Source organism: Pseudorasbora parva, chromosome 6 (assembly GCF_024679245.1).
Source record: "Pseudorasbora parva isolate DD20220531a chromosome 6, ASM2467924v1, whole genome shotgun sequence".
NCBI classification, from domain to species: Eukaryota; Metazoa; Chordata; class Actinopteri; order Cypriniformes; family Gobionidae; genus Pseudorasbora; species Pseudorasbora parva.
Window position 1 is genome coordinate 48,203,895 of NC_090177.1, and position 15,719 is coordinate 48,219,613.

At 50.4% G+C, this 15,719-nt stretch overlaps 10 non-coding genes and 1 pseudogene across 10 annotated transcripts; all 11 read left to right on the forward strand.

Annotated features, from left to right (window-relative positions):
* Positions 1-6,128: 6,128 nt before the first annotated feature.
* LOC137080084 (U2 spliceosomal RNA) lies at positions 6,129-6,307 on the forward strand (annotated as a pseudogene).
* A 466-nt stretch (positions 6,308-6,773) lies between these two features.
* LOC137080374 (U1 spliceosomal RNA) lies at positions 6,774-6,937 on the forward strand. The gene has a single exon (XR_010906226.1). It is a non-coding gene; the product is annotated as a U1 spliceosomal RNA (small nuclear RNA).
* A 1,008-nt stretch (positions 6,938-7,945) lies between these two features.
* LOC137079864 (U2 spliceosomal RNA) lies at positions 7,946-8,136 on the forward strand. Its single transcript, XR_010905796.1, has one exon. It is a non-coding gene; the product is annotated as a U2 spliceosomal RNA (small nuclear RNA).
* Positions 8,137-8,602: 466 nt separating this feature from the next.
* LOC137079700 (U1 spliceosomal RNA) lies at positions 8,603-8,766 on the forward strand. Its single transcript, XR_010905644.1, has one exon. It is a non-coding gene; the product is annotated as a U1 spliceosomal RNA (small nuclear RNA).
* A 1,008-nt stretch (positions 8,767-9,774) lies between these two features.
* On the forward strand, positions 9,775-9,965 carry LOC137079865 (U2 spliceosomal RNA). Its single transcript, XR_010905797.1, has one exon. It is a non-coding gene; the product is annotated as a U2 spliceosomal RNA (small nuclear RNA).
* A 466-nt stretch (positions 9,966-10,431) lies between these two features.
* On the forward strand, positions 10,432-10,595 carry LOC137080375 (U1 spliceosomal RNA). The gene has a single exon (XR_010906227.1). It is a non-coding gene; the product is annotated as a U1 spliceosomal RNA (small nuclear RNA).
* A 1,008-nt stretch (positions 10,596-11,603) lies between these two features.
* Positions 11,604-11,794, forward strand: LOC137080020 (U2 spliceosomal RNA). The gene has a single exon (XR_010905942.1). It is a non-coding gene; the product is annotated as a U2 spliceosomal RNA (small nuclear RNA).
* Positions 11,795-12,264: 470 nt separating this feature from the next.
* On the forward strand, positions 12,265-12,428 carry LOC137079701 (U1 spliceosomal RNA). Its single transcript, XR_010905645.1, has one exon. It is a non-coding gene; the product is annotated as a U1 spliceosomal RNA (small nuclear RNA).
* A 1,008-nt stretch (positions 12,429-13,436) lies between these two features.
* On the forward strand, positions 13,437-13,627 carry LOC137079866 (U2 spliceosomal RNA). The gene has a single exon (XR_010905798.1). It is a non-coding gene; the product is annotated as a U2 spliceosomal RNA (small nuclear RNA).
* A 466-nt stretch (positions 13,628-14,093) lies between these two features.
* LOC137079702 (U1 spliceosomal RNA) lies at positions 14,094-14,257 on the forward strand. Its single transcript, XR_010905646.1, has one exon. It is a non-coding gene; the product is annotated as a U1 spliceosomal RNA (small nuclear RNA).
* A 1,008-nt stretch (positions 14,258-15,265) lies between these two features.
* Positions 15,266-15,456, forward strand: LOC137079869 (U2 spliceosomal RNA). The gene has a single exon (XR_010905800.1). It is a non-coding gene; the product is annotated as a U2 spliceosomal RNA (small nuclear RNA).
* Positions 15,457-15,719: the final 263 nt, after the last annotated feature.

A 15,719-nucleotide genomic window follows, 5' to 3' on the forward strand; every position in this document is an offset into this window, starting at 1 on the left:
CGCGACATACGTTCGCCTATAGCCGCTCTCATGTTGTTGCTTTTTCATTTTAAAGCGCCACTAGGTGGCCATTCACCGCGTCCTTTCTCGCCTGACCCCAGACTGAGCCCGTGCACGGGTGTACCGGCTTGGGTGAAATTGTCTCGTTCCGTCCAAGAGCTATAGCCGTTCTAGCAGACCCCGCCTCGCCCAGCCCGTAGGTTTCGGCCTGCCGCCGCCAAGCTGAATCGAAATTCCCACTTTTTTTCCGATCTGGACGGACAGTCAGACTCCAGAGAATCTTTCTGCACTGGTTTGGGCCAGATCGGGCAAAAGACCTAGGACTAGTGTGCAAAAGTAGGTTTTTCACAAAATCCCAAATACCCGAAAATTTCGCCAGCGCAACCTTCGAATCCGAGGCATGCGTCTCGCTCGGCTCGAGCCAAGGATTCCGATGATATAAGACACTTGGTTCTGCGGCGTGCGGTTTGGGAGCTACGAGCCATTTCGTGCCGGGCCCATCGGGGGGCCAGCCTTGGTGATGTTGTAGAGCGAGTGGCTAGTACCATCCCTCAAAGTTTCAGGTCTCTACGACGTAAGGCCTTTGCCAACCCTCCCCCCCTCACCGCTTCCCAGATGGGCGTCGCCTTTGCCGGCTCCCCTGCCGCTGCGTCATTGTGTCATCGCTTCTCGGCCTTTTGGCTAAGATCTAGTATCTGGTCAGGCGGTTGAGACTGCGATCGCCTCTCTGAGGTTTCTTGGCTCGAGAACTTTTGGTGTCCCGAGCCACACAACTTTTGAGAGGGAGAGTGATCCTGCTTGTTTTTACGGTTGAACAGTTTTAAGGTAAGACTTTTATTCTTTTATCTATTTATTGTATTTATTGTTCTTTTACAGTTTTTTAGGCTGTCGGTGCCTCCACCATGTCGGCTGCTCGTGCCGGCGTGCGGAGGCACCACAGCGTGCGATTTTTATTTAGAGAGGTGGAGGGTAAGCTCCTGGGGTTGTCTCGTTTAGACTTCTCCAGGAAGCTGATCCAAAAAGCCCTCAATTTTAATGCAAGTGACTTAAATTGTTTAATGACTCTGCCCCTAAACAAAGGTTTTGATGTTAGTTTTAGATCTGCTTCCTTGTTGCAAGATTTCTGGCAACGATTTGAGCTTTGCAAGACCCAGTTCTCCATGTTCAATGTTGAGAAACTTTCTGACAATTCTGTTAAAACAGTTATTGTCAGAATGTTCAATGAAACAGTGAGTGGAGATGATGTTTCTATATGGCTGGGTAGATTTTGCACGGTTCGAAGTCCACCAGTCAAGGTGCTTGACGAAGACGGCATCTGGAATTGCGCTTGGAGAGTTCCCATTAAACAGTGGGAAGATCCAAGCGGATTCCAGGGTCTGAGTCATTTACCCTCAATGATTGTGTTGGGAGAGAACCGCGGCTACATTCATTATCAGGGAATGCCCAAATTGTGCCGAAAGTGTGGGAAGATGGGACACCTCGCTGAGGCATGCCAAGAAATTGTGTGTAGGAAGTGCAGAGAAATTGGTCACATTTTTGAAGAATGTACCAATGGCAGACGGTGTAATCTTTGTGGAGATGCTAACCATTTCTACAGAGATTGCCCTAAAAGTTTTGCCAACAAGTTGAAAGGGAACAAAATGGCCGCCCCACCAAAGGAACAATCGAAAGAACAAAGAGAGGAGGAGGTGGGCCCTGAGGTTTTGGCGGGAATTTCACATTCCCAGCCAGCCTCAGGGATTGGACAAGAAGGAGGAAGTGGGGCGGCCACAGGGGCGGAGTCAGAACGCATTAGAGAACAGGGGGAGGAAGCCGCTCCCCAACAAGAAAAAAGCAAAGATAAAATGGAGGAGGAGGAAGATGAAACGGCTTCCTCCCTCTACACTGTATCGGAGGTTAGTGGGGCGGATAGTGGGAGTGAAACCGAGTGTTCACTCCCAAATGCTCAAGTGCAGAAAAGGTCTGCGAGATCTCCTCTGCTGCAAACAGAGGAGAAAAGGCTGCGGGCATCGCATCGGCCAGATAGTTCCTCTTCGGAAGATCTGAACCGTATGTGGCCTGCAGACTCTCCAAATGAAGTCTCTTTTCTGCACTTTAAGCTAAGAACATCGTCACCAAAGGATCCACAAGAGGTTTCCTCTGTGGATTCTGAGGCGGCGAGCACTTGCCCTCCTGATCCCAGTTTATCTGGGGAGAAGGAAAGGCAGGTGCAACAAGAAGTAACATGATTTTAATGCAATTTCTGTAGTCTTTTTATCTGTTTTTATTTTCATCAATGCTTGTATTTTTAACCATACTGCTCATGGCCCTCACTATCTCTACAATCAATGTGAGAAGTGTGAGGTCTACATTGCGAGCACAGAGTGTTTTATCATGTTTAAATAATTTTAAGTCAGACATCTATTTATTGCAAGAGTGTGCTCTGCCCTTTTTAACCAATTACAGAAAATGGGAAGAGATGTGGACCCAAGGACCCTCCATCTGGAGTGGCTCCAATTTTAACAGAAATGACGGTGTGGCCATTTTAATAAAAAATCCTAACATCTTGGTGAAGGGCAGCACTGTGGTGAGGGATGGGCGGGCAATTTTAGTTAATCTGACTTTTTTAGGTAAGGATTTTAATGTTTTAAATACGTATGGTTACACAAGTAAAAATGACAGATACAAGCTTTTAGAAGATTTGCAGCCCCACATGTTAGGTAGGGCTCCCCTAGTGGTAGCAGGGGATTTTAATTGTGTTTTAACAAAAAAAGATAGGAAAAGGGTAGGAGAAGATTTTAAGGTCGACAAGACATCGGTTTTATTAAATAAATTGGTCAAAGATTTTAAGTTAGTCGACTGTTTTAAAACAATGCATCAGAGAGAGGAGGGCTTCACCTGGTTCAGTGGTGATGGCGCCAGAGCCTCTCGTATCGACTATATTTTTACAAGGGACTGCCCGCCAACCGATGCAACATTGACCCCCCTTTTCTTCACTGACCACATGATGGTCTCCTGCACCCTTTCACTACCCACGGGTGTGACAGTAGGGGGAGGGCTGTGGAAGCTGAACTGCTCCCTATTAGAAGATGAGGAAGTGGTTCGAGAGTATAGGGAGCAGTTCAGCCAATGGCAGACCCTCCAAGACTTTTTTGACTCACGAGCACAGTGGTGGGAGATGGTAAAACAAAGGACAGGACATTTTTTTAGAAAAATAGGAAAGGAAAAAAAGAATAAAGAAAAAAGACGCATGATGGGGCTGCAAAAAAGACTGCAGAGATATTTTAACCTTTTAAATAGTGGATTGGATTTTACAGAAGAAATAAAAGAAATAAAAAAAGAAATGTCAGTTTTGTCTGAAGCTCGAAGCAAAGGTGTCATTTTAAGATGTAAGGAGAAAGAAATAGAAGAAGGGGAGAAGTGTACTAGATATTTTTTTAAAAAGACTATTGCACGGGGAGGGTCAATAACCACTTTAAAAACTTTTAGCGGGAGGGAGGTAAATACCATTGAAGAGATTTTGGGGGAAATTGAACATTTTTATGGTAATTTATATAGTCAAAAAGAGGTACACAGTGACATCCTAGAGGAAGTTTTAAGTTTTTTAGACAAAAAGGTTAAGAGTCCAGATGTGCTTTTATCCCAGGATTTTACTATTTTAGAAATGCAAAAATCTTTAAAAGGTTTTAAAAAGGGGAAGTCCCCAGGCATGGATGGACTTCCCTTTGAGTTTTATTTGACTTTCTGGGACATTTTAGTACATGATTTACTGACTGTTTTTAAGGAATTTGAGACTCTAGACAGACTTCCAGACAGCTTTAGAATAGGGATAGTTTCTTTACTACAAAAAAAAGGAGACAAGACTGACTTACGGAATTGGCGACCAATCACACTTTTAAATTTTGATTGTAAGATTTTTAGCAAAATTTTATCCATGCGCATGTCGACTGTTTTAGAGGACGTAATCCACCTGGATCAAGCATGCGCTGTGCCCGGAAGGAAGATCACGGACAGCCTGGTACTGATTAGAGACGCCATCTGTTATGCGAGAGACAGAAACATTCGGCTAGTAGTCCTAAATTTAGATTTTGAAAAAGCTTTTGACCGCATCTCGCACCAGTTCCTTTTTAAGGTACTGGAGAAAATGGGGTTTCCAGGGAGGTTTATAGCCTGGGTGGGACTGCTTTACAATGGTCTGGTCAGCAGGATATTGGTTAACGGGCATTTGTCCAAAGCTGTAAATATCCACAGCGGTGTTCGTCAGGGGTGTCCTTTATCTCCCCTTCTGTATGTGGTCTGCATTGAGCCACTGGCACAAATCTTGAGAAGGGATAAATGGATTAAAGGACTTGACGTCCCAGGGACTGGTGGACTGACGGCGACCTGTGTTTTATATATGGACGATGTAACACTTTTAGCGACTGACCTTTTATCGGTACGAAGAGCAATGGACTTGACTGACTGGTACGGTCGGGCCTCGGGCGCCAAGCTCAACAGGAACAAGTCCGAGGCCCAGCTCTTCGGGCCGTGGGGGGACGTCGACACAGGTGAACTGGATCTGGATTTTAAAGACAATGATTTGAAAGTTTTAGGTGTAAAATTTGACAGAGAGGGTGGAGGACGGGGAAACTGGACTGACATCTTAGGGAAAGTTAGGCAAAGACTGGGGTTTTGGGGACTCAGACAGATGACAATGGAAGGGAAGGTTTTAGTTTTTAAAGCTGTAATTTTACCACTCATTTTACTTGTCTGTTCTGTTTTTAGTCCCCCAAGAAGATTCCTGGCAAACCTGGAGAGGGCGGTATTTTATTTCCTGTGGGGGTCCAAGTGGGAACGATTAAAAAGGGAGGTCGTTAAAAAAAGAAAAGAAAATGGCGGGAAAGGCCTCCCAGACCCCCACTTGTTTTTAGGCAGCCGCTTTACCGCCCTCCACATCGGATACGCACTGACCCCATCCAGAGAGAATAAAACAGCGGCCATGGCTCGTTTCTGGATGGGGTCCTACCTAAGAAGCCTAAAGATTTTACCAATTGATTTGAAAACTCCTGTGTCTTTTAATTTACCAAAAGAGTATATTTTTATCAAGAAATTTTTAAAGAAATACCTTTTAGAAATAAGTGACGTCACCATTTTAACCAACCACAAATCTCTCATCTCTCTTGTGCAGGACCGGGAAATGGTGAGTCCAGTCCCAGGCCTCACATTAAGTGAGGCCAAAGATGTTTGGAGGAACGCAGCCCACCCAGCTCTCCAGAACAGGCACAAGGACTTATCGTGGATGGTGGCTCATGAGATCCTCCCGGTCAGGGCGGTTATGCACTCCAGAGGCATGGCCAAAAACTCCATCTGCCCACGGTCCGGGTGCAACCACCCGGAGACCGTCCACCATCTGCTCTGGGAGTGCGGTGCTGCGCGGGACCTGTGGGCCAGGGCCGGCCCCCTGTTTTTCCCGTGCCTGCCAGCGGGTGGGGCCCAGGTGGACTACAAGCTCGCCATCCTGGGGGTGGGTCAGGGCATAAAAGCCCAAACATCGCAAAAATTTGCCTCGCTCTGGCTCGCCCTCAACGTTATAAAGGATGCCATCTGGGTCACCAGAAACCTGCTGGTGGGGAAACGCATGACGGTCCCCCTCCACGTGAGCGAGCAAAACATAAGATCAACACTGCAGGGAGGGCCGCATGTCGTCATTCGGATGGGGGGGCCGAGGCTGCACGAGAAGGTCCCGGCCACCACCGACCTTGGCTGCCCGTAGATGCACCCTCACCACTCTGGCTACGGGAACAGCGGGCCAGCGGGCCGGAGGAGAGGGGCTTTCCGCTGGGCCCTTGAAGCGGGAGGTCCTGAGCCTGTTCTGGAGATCTGGAGTGAATGGACTTTCTTGATAGGGACTCACCCCCGATCCTGCACAACAGAAGATTTTTAACAGAAGGATATTGTGTTTTAACTAGCTTGTATTTATTTGCTATTTATACTTTTATCCCTTTTTCTAACACCACACTGACTTGCATACATGGACTTTACGCAACACACTACACTGACTGATTTTAACTAAGAATGCAAAACTGTTGGTTTTAATCTGTGTAAACATGTATGTTTAAAAAGAAAAGAAATGTGAGGTTTGAATGGAAAAAAAAGAAATGTGTGACAATAAAACTTTTTTCGAAAGAAAAAAAAATCTGTTCTTATCAGTTTAATATCTGATACGTCCCCTATCCGGGGACTGCATATTAAATTGATTTTTGGCACATGGAGCCGGAACCGGGGCTTGCTCCGTCCACTCCACGCATCGACCTGGTATTGCAGTGCCTCCAGGAACGGTGTGCTTCCCCTTTTTGGGGACTGCGAATTGTTGTGACTAATAGAAGAACCAACAACACCACTGGAATTTTTTTTGTCAGAGAATACAGAAATACGCAGGAAGCGCATACAGAATGACGATGAGGTGACGCAACGATGACCGTGCCACAGAGAAAGCAGCAAGCTGCGGTCATATGAGCATAGGGAAAAAAGAAGAACAAAAGCGTCGGTTGCCGGCCGGCTGACTCATCACCGTCACAGCACGTTTTTTGATGTCCCTCTTATTTGAGAGTCTTTACCAACGAGCTGATGAGTCGAATCAGGGGTTTGTGTTGGATGGATTAGGGACACCTGATTCAAATCAAGGTCACGCACGCACGCAGCAGTCAAGCAATGGAAGGTGCCCCGTCCTTCCTTTTCTTGGGGGAGGGGAAGGTCACCGTGTTTGAGGATGGCGAAGGGGGATAGGGCGCCTCTGCCTGGAGGCCAGGCAACTCATACTTACCTGGCAGGGGAGACACCATGATCAGGAAGGTGGTTCACCCAGGGCGAGGCTCGGCCATTGCACTCCGGTTGTGCTGACCCCTGCGAATTCCCCAAATGTGGGAATCTCGACTGCATAATTTATGGTAGTGGGGGACTGCGTTCGCGCTCTCCCCTGTACACACTGGTTAAAAGCAGATAGCGTGGAGGGAAAAAGCGTGCGGTTCTTGACGCTTGTGGCGCCGCCCACTGCCCCAAAGGGTGAAGTTGCACCAGTTTTGTTATGTTTCTGTCTCTTTCTGCTGTGTCAGCCAGTGACCCGGAGAGTTCAGAGAACTGAACTGCGTTTGTTTTCATCGAGGTTGTCGAAACCTGCGACCGGTTTGCCGAATGTGGTTTTTCCCACAAACTTTGATATTCAACGGACGAGTTGATTGACAGCAGTGGTCCCAAAGGCAAAGTTGTTCGGATGGAGGTTTTCTGTCGTATGGTACGACTGTCTCGTGCGCGTGCTGTGAAAAAGCACGCGACATACGTTCGCCTATAGCCGCTCTCATGTTGTTGCTTTTTCATTTTAAAGCGCCACTAGGTGGCCATTCACCGCGTCCTTTCTCGCCTGACCCCAGACTGAGCCCGTGCACGGGTGTACCGGCTTGGGTGAAATTGTCTCGTTCCGTCCAAGAGCTATAGCCGTTCTAGCAGACCCCGCCTCGCCCAGCCCGTAGGTTTCGGCCTGCCGCCGCCAAGCTGAATCGAAATTCCCACTTTTTTTCCGATCTGGACGGACAGTCAGACTCCAGAGAATCTTTCTGCACTGGTTTGGGCCAGATCGGGCAAAAGACCTAGGACTAGTGTGCAAAAGTAGGTTTTTCACAAAATCCCAAATACCCGAAAATTTCGCCAGCGCAACCTTCGAATCCGAGGCATGCGTCTCGCTCGGCTCGAGCCAAGGATTCCGATGATATAAGACACTTGGTTCTGCGGCGTGCGGTTTGGGAGCTACGAGCCATTTCGTGCCGGGCCCATCGGGGGGCCAGCCTTGGTGATGTTGTAGAGCGAGTGGCTAGTACCATCCCTCAAAGTTTCAGGTCTCTACGACGTAAGGCCTTTGCCAACCCTCCCCCCCTCACCGCTTCCCAGATGGGCGTCGCCTTTGCCGGCTCCCCTGCCGCTGCGTCATTGTGTCATCGCTTCTCGGCCTTTTGGCTAAGATCAAGTGTAGTATCTGTTCTTATCAGTTTAATATCTGATACGTCCCCTATCCGGGGACTGCATATTAAATTGATTTTTGGCACATGGAGCCGGAACCGGGGCTTGCTCCGTCCACTCCACGCATCGACCTGGTATTGCAGTGCCTCCAGGAACGGTGTGCTTCCCCTTTTTGGGGACTGCGAATTGTTGTGACTAATAGAAGAACCAACAACACCACTGGAATTTTGTCAGAGAATACAGAAATACGCAGGAAGCGCATACAGAATGACGATGAGGTGACGCAACGATGACCGTGCCACAGAGAAAGCAGCAAGCTGCGGTCATATGAGCATAGGGAAAAAAGAAGAACAAAAGCGTCGGTTGCCGGCCGGCTGACTCATCACCGTCACAGCACGTTTTTTGATGTCCCTCTTATTTGAGAGTCTTTACCAACGAGCTGATGAGTCGAATCAGGGGTTTGTGTTGGATGGATTAGGGACACCTGATTCAAATCAAGGTCACGCACGCACGCACGCAGCAGTCAAGCAATGGAAGGTGCCCCGTCCTTCCTTTTCTTGGGGGAGGGGAAGGTCACCGTGTTTGAGGATGGCGAAGGGGGATAGGGCGCCTCTGCCTGGAGGCCAGGCAACTCATACTTACCTGGCAGGGGAGACACCATGATCAGGAAGGTGGTTCACCCAGGGCGAGGCTCGGCCATTGCACTCCGGTTGTGCTGACCCCTGCGAATTCCCCAAATGTGGGAATCTCGACTGCGTAATTTATGGTAGTGGGGGACTGCGTTCGCGCTCTCCCCTGTACACACTGGTTAAAAGCAGATAGCGTGGAGGGAAAAAGCGTGCGGTTCTTGACGCTTGTGGCGCCGCCCACTGCCCCAAAGGGTGAAGTTGCACCAGTTTTGTTATGTTTCTGTCTCTTTCTGCTGTGTCAGCCAGTGACCCGGAGAGTTCAGAGAACTGAACTGCGTTTGTTTTCATCGAGGTTGTCGAAACCTGCGACCGGTTTGCCGAATGTGGTTTTTCCCACAAACTTTGATATTCAACGGACGAGTTGATTGACAGCAGTGGTCCCAAAGGCAAAGTTGTTCGGATGGAGGTTTTCTGTCGTATGGTACGACTGTCTCGTGCGCGTGCTGTGAAAAAGCACGCGACATACGTTCGCCTATAGCCGCTCTCATGTTGTTGCTTTTTCATTTTAAAGCGCCACTAGGTGGCCATTCACCGCGTCCTTTCTCGCCTGACCCCAGACTGAGCCCGTGCACGGGTGTACCGGCTTGGGTGAAATTGTCTCGTTCCGTCCAAGAGCTATAGCCGTTCTAGCAGACCCCGCCTCGCCCAGCCCGTAGGTTTCGGCCTGCCGCCGCCAAGCTGAATCGAAATTCCCACTTTTTTTCCGATCTGGACGGACAGTCAGACTCCAGAGAATCTTTCTGCACTGGTTTGGGCCAGATCGGGCAAAAGACCTAGGACTAGTGTGCAAAAGTAGGTTTTTCACAAAATCCCAAATACCCGAAAATTTCGCCAGCGCAACCTTCGAATCCGAGGCATGCGTCTCGCTCGGCTCGAGCCAAGGATTCCGATGATATAAGACACTTGGTTCTGCGGCGTGCGGTTTGGGAGCTACGAGCCATTTCGTGCCGGGCCCATCGGGGGGCCAGCCTTGGTGATGTTGTAGAGCGAGTGGCTAGTACCATCCCTCAAAGTTTCAGGTCTCTACGACGTAAGGCCTTTGCCAACCCTCCCCCCCTCACCGCTTCCCAGATGGGCGTCGCCTTTGCCGGCTCCCCTGCCGCTGCGTCATTGTGTCATCGCTTCTCGGCCTTTTGGCTAAGATCAAGTGTAGTATCTGTTCTTATCAGTTTAATATCTGATACGTCCCCTATCCGGGGACTGCATATTAAATTGATTTTTGGCACATGGAGCCGGAACCGGGGCTTGCTCCGTCCACTCCACGCATCGACCTGGTATTGCAGTGCCTCCAGGAACGGTGTGCTTCCCCTTTTTGGGGACTGCGAATTGTTGTGACTAATAGAAGAACCAACAACACCACTGGAATTTTGTCAGAGAATACAGAAATACGCAGGAAGCGCATACAGAATGACGATGAGGTGACGCAACGATGACCGTGCCACAGAGAAAGCAGCAAGCTGCGGTCATATGAGCATAGGGAAAAAAGAAGAACAAAAGCGTCGGTTGCCGGCCGGCTGACTCATCACCGTCACAGCACGTTTTTTGATGTCCCTCTTATTTGAGAGTCTTTACCAACGAGCTGATGAGTCGAATCAGGGGTTTGTGTTGGATGGATTAGGGACACCTGATTCAAATCAAGGTCACGCACGCACGCACGCAGCAGTCAAGCAATGGAAGGTGCCCCGTCCTTCCTTTTCTTGGGGGAGGGGAAGGTCACCGTGTTTGAGGATGGCGAAGGGGGATAGGGCGCCTCTGCCTGGAGGCCAGGCAACTCATACTTACCTGGCAGGGGAGACACCATGATCAGGAAGGTGGTTCACCCAGGGCGAGGCTCGGCCATTGCACTCCGGTTGTGCTGACCCCTGCGAATTCCCCAAATGTGGGAATCTCGACTGCATAATTTATGGTAGTGGGGGACTGCGTTCGCGCTCTCCCCTGTACACACTGGTTAAAAGCAGATAGCGTGGAGGGAAAAAGCGTGCGGTTCTTGACGCTTGTGGCGCCGCCCACTGCCCCAAAGGGTGAAGTTGCACCAGTTTTGTTATGTTTCTGTCTCTTTCTGCTGTGTCAGCCAGTGACCCGGAGAGTTCAGAGAACTGAACTGCGTTTGTTTTCATCGAGGTTGTCGAAACCTGCGACCGGTTTGCCGAATGTGGTTTTTCCCACAAACTTTGATATTCAACGGACGAGTTGATTGACAGCAGTGGTCCCAAAGGCAAAGTTGTTCGGATGGAGGTTTTCTGTCGTATGGTACGACTGTCTCGTGCGCGTGCTGTGAAAAAGCACGCGACATACGTTCGCCTATAGCCGCTCTCATGTTGTTGCTTTTTCATTTTAAAGCGCCACTAGGTGGCCATTCACCGCGTCCTTTCTCGCCTGACCCCAGACTGAGCCCGTGCACGGGTGTACCGGCTTGGGTGAAATTGTCTCGTTCCGTCCAAGAGCTATAGCCGTTCTAGCAGACCCCGCCTCGCCCAGCCCGTAGGTTTCGGCCTGCCGCCGCCAAGCTGAATCGAAATTCCCACTTTTTTTCCGATCTGGACGGACAGTCAGACTCCAGAGAATCTTTCTGCACTGGTTTGGGCCAGATCGGGCAAAAGACCTAGGACTAGTGTGCAAAAGTAGGTTTTTCACAAAATCCCAAATACCCGAAAATTTCGCCAGCGCAACCTTCGAATCCGAGGCATGCGTCTCGCTCGGCTCGAGCCAAGGATTCCGATGATATAAGACACTTGGTTCTGCGGCGTGCGGTTTGGGAGCTACGAGCCATTTCGTGCCGGGCCCATCGGGGGGCCAGCCTTGGTGATGTTGTAGAGCGAGTGGCTAGTACCATCCCTCAAAGTTTCAGGTCTCTACGACGTAAGGCCTTTGCCAACCCTCCCCCCCTCACCGCTTCCCAGATGGGCGTCGCCTTTGCCGGCTCCCCTGTCGCTGCGTCATTGTGTCATCGCTTCTCGGCCTTTTGGCTAAGATCAAGTGTAGTATCTGTTCTTATCAGTTTAATATCTGATACGTCCCCTATCCGGGGACTGCATATTAAATAGATTTTTGGCACATGGAGCCGGAACCGGGGCTTGCTCCGTCCACTCCACGCATCGACCTGGTATTGCAGTGCCTCCAGGAACGGTGTGCTTCCCCTTTTTGGGGACTGCGAATTGTTGTGACTAATAGAAGAACCAACAACACCACTGGAATTTTTTTTGTCAGAGAATACAGAAATACGCAGGAAGCGCATACAGAATGACGATGAGGTGACGCAATGATGACCGTGCCACAGAGAAAGCAGCAAGCTGCGGTCATATGAGCATAGGGAAAAAAGAAGAACAAAAGCGTCGGTTGCCGGCCGGCTGACTCATCACCGTCACAGCACGTTTTTTGATGTCCCTCTTATTTGAGAGTCTTTACCAACGAGCTGATGAGTCGAATCAGGGGTTTGTGTTGGATGGATTAGGGACACCTGATTCAAATCAAGGTCACGCACGCACGCACGCAGCAGTCAAGCAATGGAAGGTGCCCCGTCCTTCCTTTTCTTGGGGGAGGGGAAGGTCACCGTGTTTGAGGATGGCGAAGGGGGATAGGGCGCCTCTGCCTGGAGGCCAGGCAACTCATACTTACCTGGCAGGGGAGACACCATGATCAGGAAGGTGGTTCACCCAGGGCGAGGCTCGGCCATTGCACTCCGGTTGTGCTGACCCCTGCGAATTCCCCAAATGTGGGAATCTCGACTGCGTAATTTATGGTAGTGGGGGACTGCGTTCGCGCTCTCCCCTGTACACACTGGTTAAAAGCAGATAGCGTGGAGGGAAAAAGCGTGCGGTTCTTGACGCTTGTGGCGCCGCCCACTGCCCCAAAGGGTGAAGTTGCACCAGTTTTGTTATGTTTCTGTCTCTTTCTGCTGTGTCAGCCAGTGACCCGGAGAGTTCAGAGAACTGAACTGCGTTTGTTTTCATCGAGGTTGTCGAAACCTGCGACCGGTTTGCCGAATGTGGTTTTTCCCACAAACTTTGATATTCAACGGACGAGTTGATTGACAGCAGTGGTCCCAAAGGCAAAGTTGTTCGGATGGAGGTTTTCTGTCGTATGGTACGACTGTCTCGTGCGCGTGCTGTGAAAAAGCACGCGACATACGTTCGCCTATAGCCGCTCTCATGTTGTTGCTTTTTCATTTTAAAGCGCCACTAGGTGGCCATTCACCGCGTCCTTTCTCGCCTGACCCCAGACTGAGCCCGTGCACGGGTGTACCGGCTTGGGTGAAATTGTCTCGTTCCGTCCAAGAGCTATAGCCGTTCTAGCAGACCCCGCCTCGCCCAGCCCGTAGGTTTCGGCCTGCCGCCGCCAAGCTGAATCGAAATTCCCACTTTTTTTCCGATCTGGACGGACAGTCAGACTCCAGAGAATCTTTCTGCACTGGTTTGGGCCAGATCGGGCAAAAGACCTAGGACTAGTGTGCAAAAGTAGGTTTTTCACAAAATCCCAAATACCCGAAAATTTCGCCAGCGCAACCTTCGAATCCGAGGCATGCGTCTCGCTCGGCTCGAGCCAAGGATTCCGATGATATAAGACACTTGGTTCTGCGGCGTGCGGTTTGGGAGCTACGAGCCATTTCGTGCCGGGCCCATCGGGGGGCCAGCCTTGGTGATGTTGTAGAGCGAGTGGCTAGTACCATCCCTCAAAGTTTCAGGTCTCTACGACGTAAGGCCTTTGCCAACCCTCCCCCCCTCACCGCTTCCCAGATGGGCGTCGCCTTTGCCGGCTCCCCTGCCGCTGCGTCATTGTGTCATCGCTTCTCGGCCTTTTGGCTAAGATCAAGTGTAGTATCTGTTCTTATCAGTTTAATATCTGATACGTCCCCTATCCGGGGACTGCATATTAAATTGATTTTTGGCACATGGAGCCGGAACCGGGGCTTGCTCCGTCCACTCCACGCATCGACCTGGTATTGCAGTGCCTCCAGGAACGGTGTGCTTCCCCTTTTTGGGGACTGCGAATTGTTGTGACTAATAGAAGAACCAACAACACCACTGGAATTTTGTCAGAGAATACAGAAATACGCAGGAAGCGCATACAGAATGACGATGAGGTGACGCAACGATGACCGTGCCACAGAGAAAGCAGCAAGCTGCGGTCATATGAGCATAGGGAAAAAAGAAGAACAAAAGCGTCGGTTGCCGGCCGGCTGACTCATCACCGTCACAGCACGTTTTTTGATGTCCCTCTTATTTGAGAGTCTTTACCAACGAGCTGATGAGTCGAATCAGGGGTTTGTGTTGGATGGATTAGGGACACCTGATTCAAATCAAGGTCACGCACGCACGCACGCAGCAGTCAAGCAATGGAAGGTGCCCCGTCCTTCCTTTTCTTGGGGGAGGGGAAGGTCACCGTGTTTGAGGATGGCGAAGGGGGATAGGGCGCCTCTGCCTGGAGGCCAGGCAACTCATACTTACCTGGCAGGGGAGACACCATGATCAGGAAGGTGGTTCACCCAGGGCGAGGCTCGGCCATTGCACTCCGGTTGTGCTGACCCCTGCGAATTCCCCAAATGTGGGAATCTCGACTGCGTAATTTATGGTAGTGGGGGACTGCGTTCGCGCTCTCCCCTGTACACACTGGTTAAAAGCAGATAGCGTGGAGGGAAAAAGCGTGCGGTTCTTGACGCTTGTGGCGCCGCCCACTGCCCCAAAGGGTGAAGTTGCACCAGTTTTGTTATGTTTCTGTCTCTTTCTGCTGTGTCAGCCAGTGACCCGGAGAGTTCAGAGAACTGAACTGCGTTTGTTTTCATCGAGGTTGTCGAAACCTGCGACCGGTTTGCCGAATGTGGTTTTTCCCACAAACTTTGATATTCAACGGACGAGTTGATTGACAGCAGTGGTCCCAAAGGCAAAGTTGTTCGGATGGAGGTTTTCTGTCGTATGGTACGACTGTCTCGTGCGCGTGCTGTGAAAAAGCACGCGACATACGTTCGCCTATAGCCGCTCTCATGTTGTTGCTTTTTCATTTTAAAGCGCCACTAGGTGGCCATTCACCGCGTCCTTTCTCGCCTGACCCCAGACTGAGCCCGTGCACGGGTGTACCGGCTTGGGTGAAATTGTCTCGTTCCGTCCAAGAGCTATAGCCGTTCTAGCAGACCCCGCCTCGCCCAGCCCGTAGGTTTCGGCCTGCCGCCGCCAAGCTGAATCGAAATTCCCACTTTTTTTCCGATCTGGACGGACAGTCAGACTCCAGAGAATCTTTCTGCACTGGTTTGGGCCAGATCGGGCAAAAGACCTAGGACTAGTGTGCAAAAGTAGGTTTTTCACAAAATCCCAAATACCCGAAAATTTCGCCAGCGCAACCTTCGAATCCGAGGCATGCGTCTCGCTCGGCTCGAGCCAAGGATTCCGATGATATAAGACACTTGGTTCTGCGGCGTGCGGTTTGGGAGCTACGAGCCATTTCGTGCCGGGCCCATCGGGGGGCCAGCCTTGGTGATGTTGTAGAGCGAGTGGCTAGTACCATCCCTCAAAGTTTCAGGTCTCTACGACGTAAGGCCTTTGCCAACCCTCCCCCCCTCACCGCTTCCCAGATGGGCGTCGCCTTTGCCGGCTCCCCTGCCGCTGCGTCATTGTGTCATCGCTTCTCGGCCTTTTGGCTAAGATCAAGTGTAGTATCTGTTCTTATCAGTTTAATATCTGATACGTCCCCTATCCGGGGACTGCATATTAAATTGATTTTTGGCACATGGAGCCGGAACCGGGGCTTGCTCCGTCCACTCCACGCATCGACCTGGTATTGCAGTGCCTCCAGGAACGGTGTGCTTCCCCTTTTTGGGGACTGCGAATTGTTGTGACTAATAGAAGAACCAACAACACCACTGGAATTTTGTCAGAGAATACAGAAATACGCAGGAAGCGCATACAGAATGACGATGAGGTGACGCAACGATGACCGTGCCACAGAGAAAGCAGCAAGCTGCGGTCATATGAGCATAGGGAAAAAAGAAGAACAAAAGCGTCGGTTGCCGGCCGGCTGACTCATCACCGTCACAGCACGTTTTTTGATGTCCCTCTTATTTGAGAGTCTTTA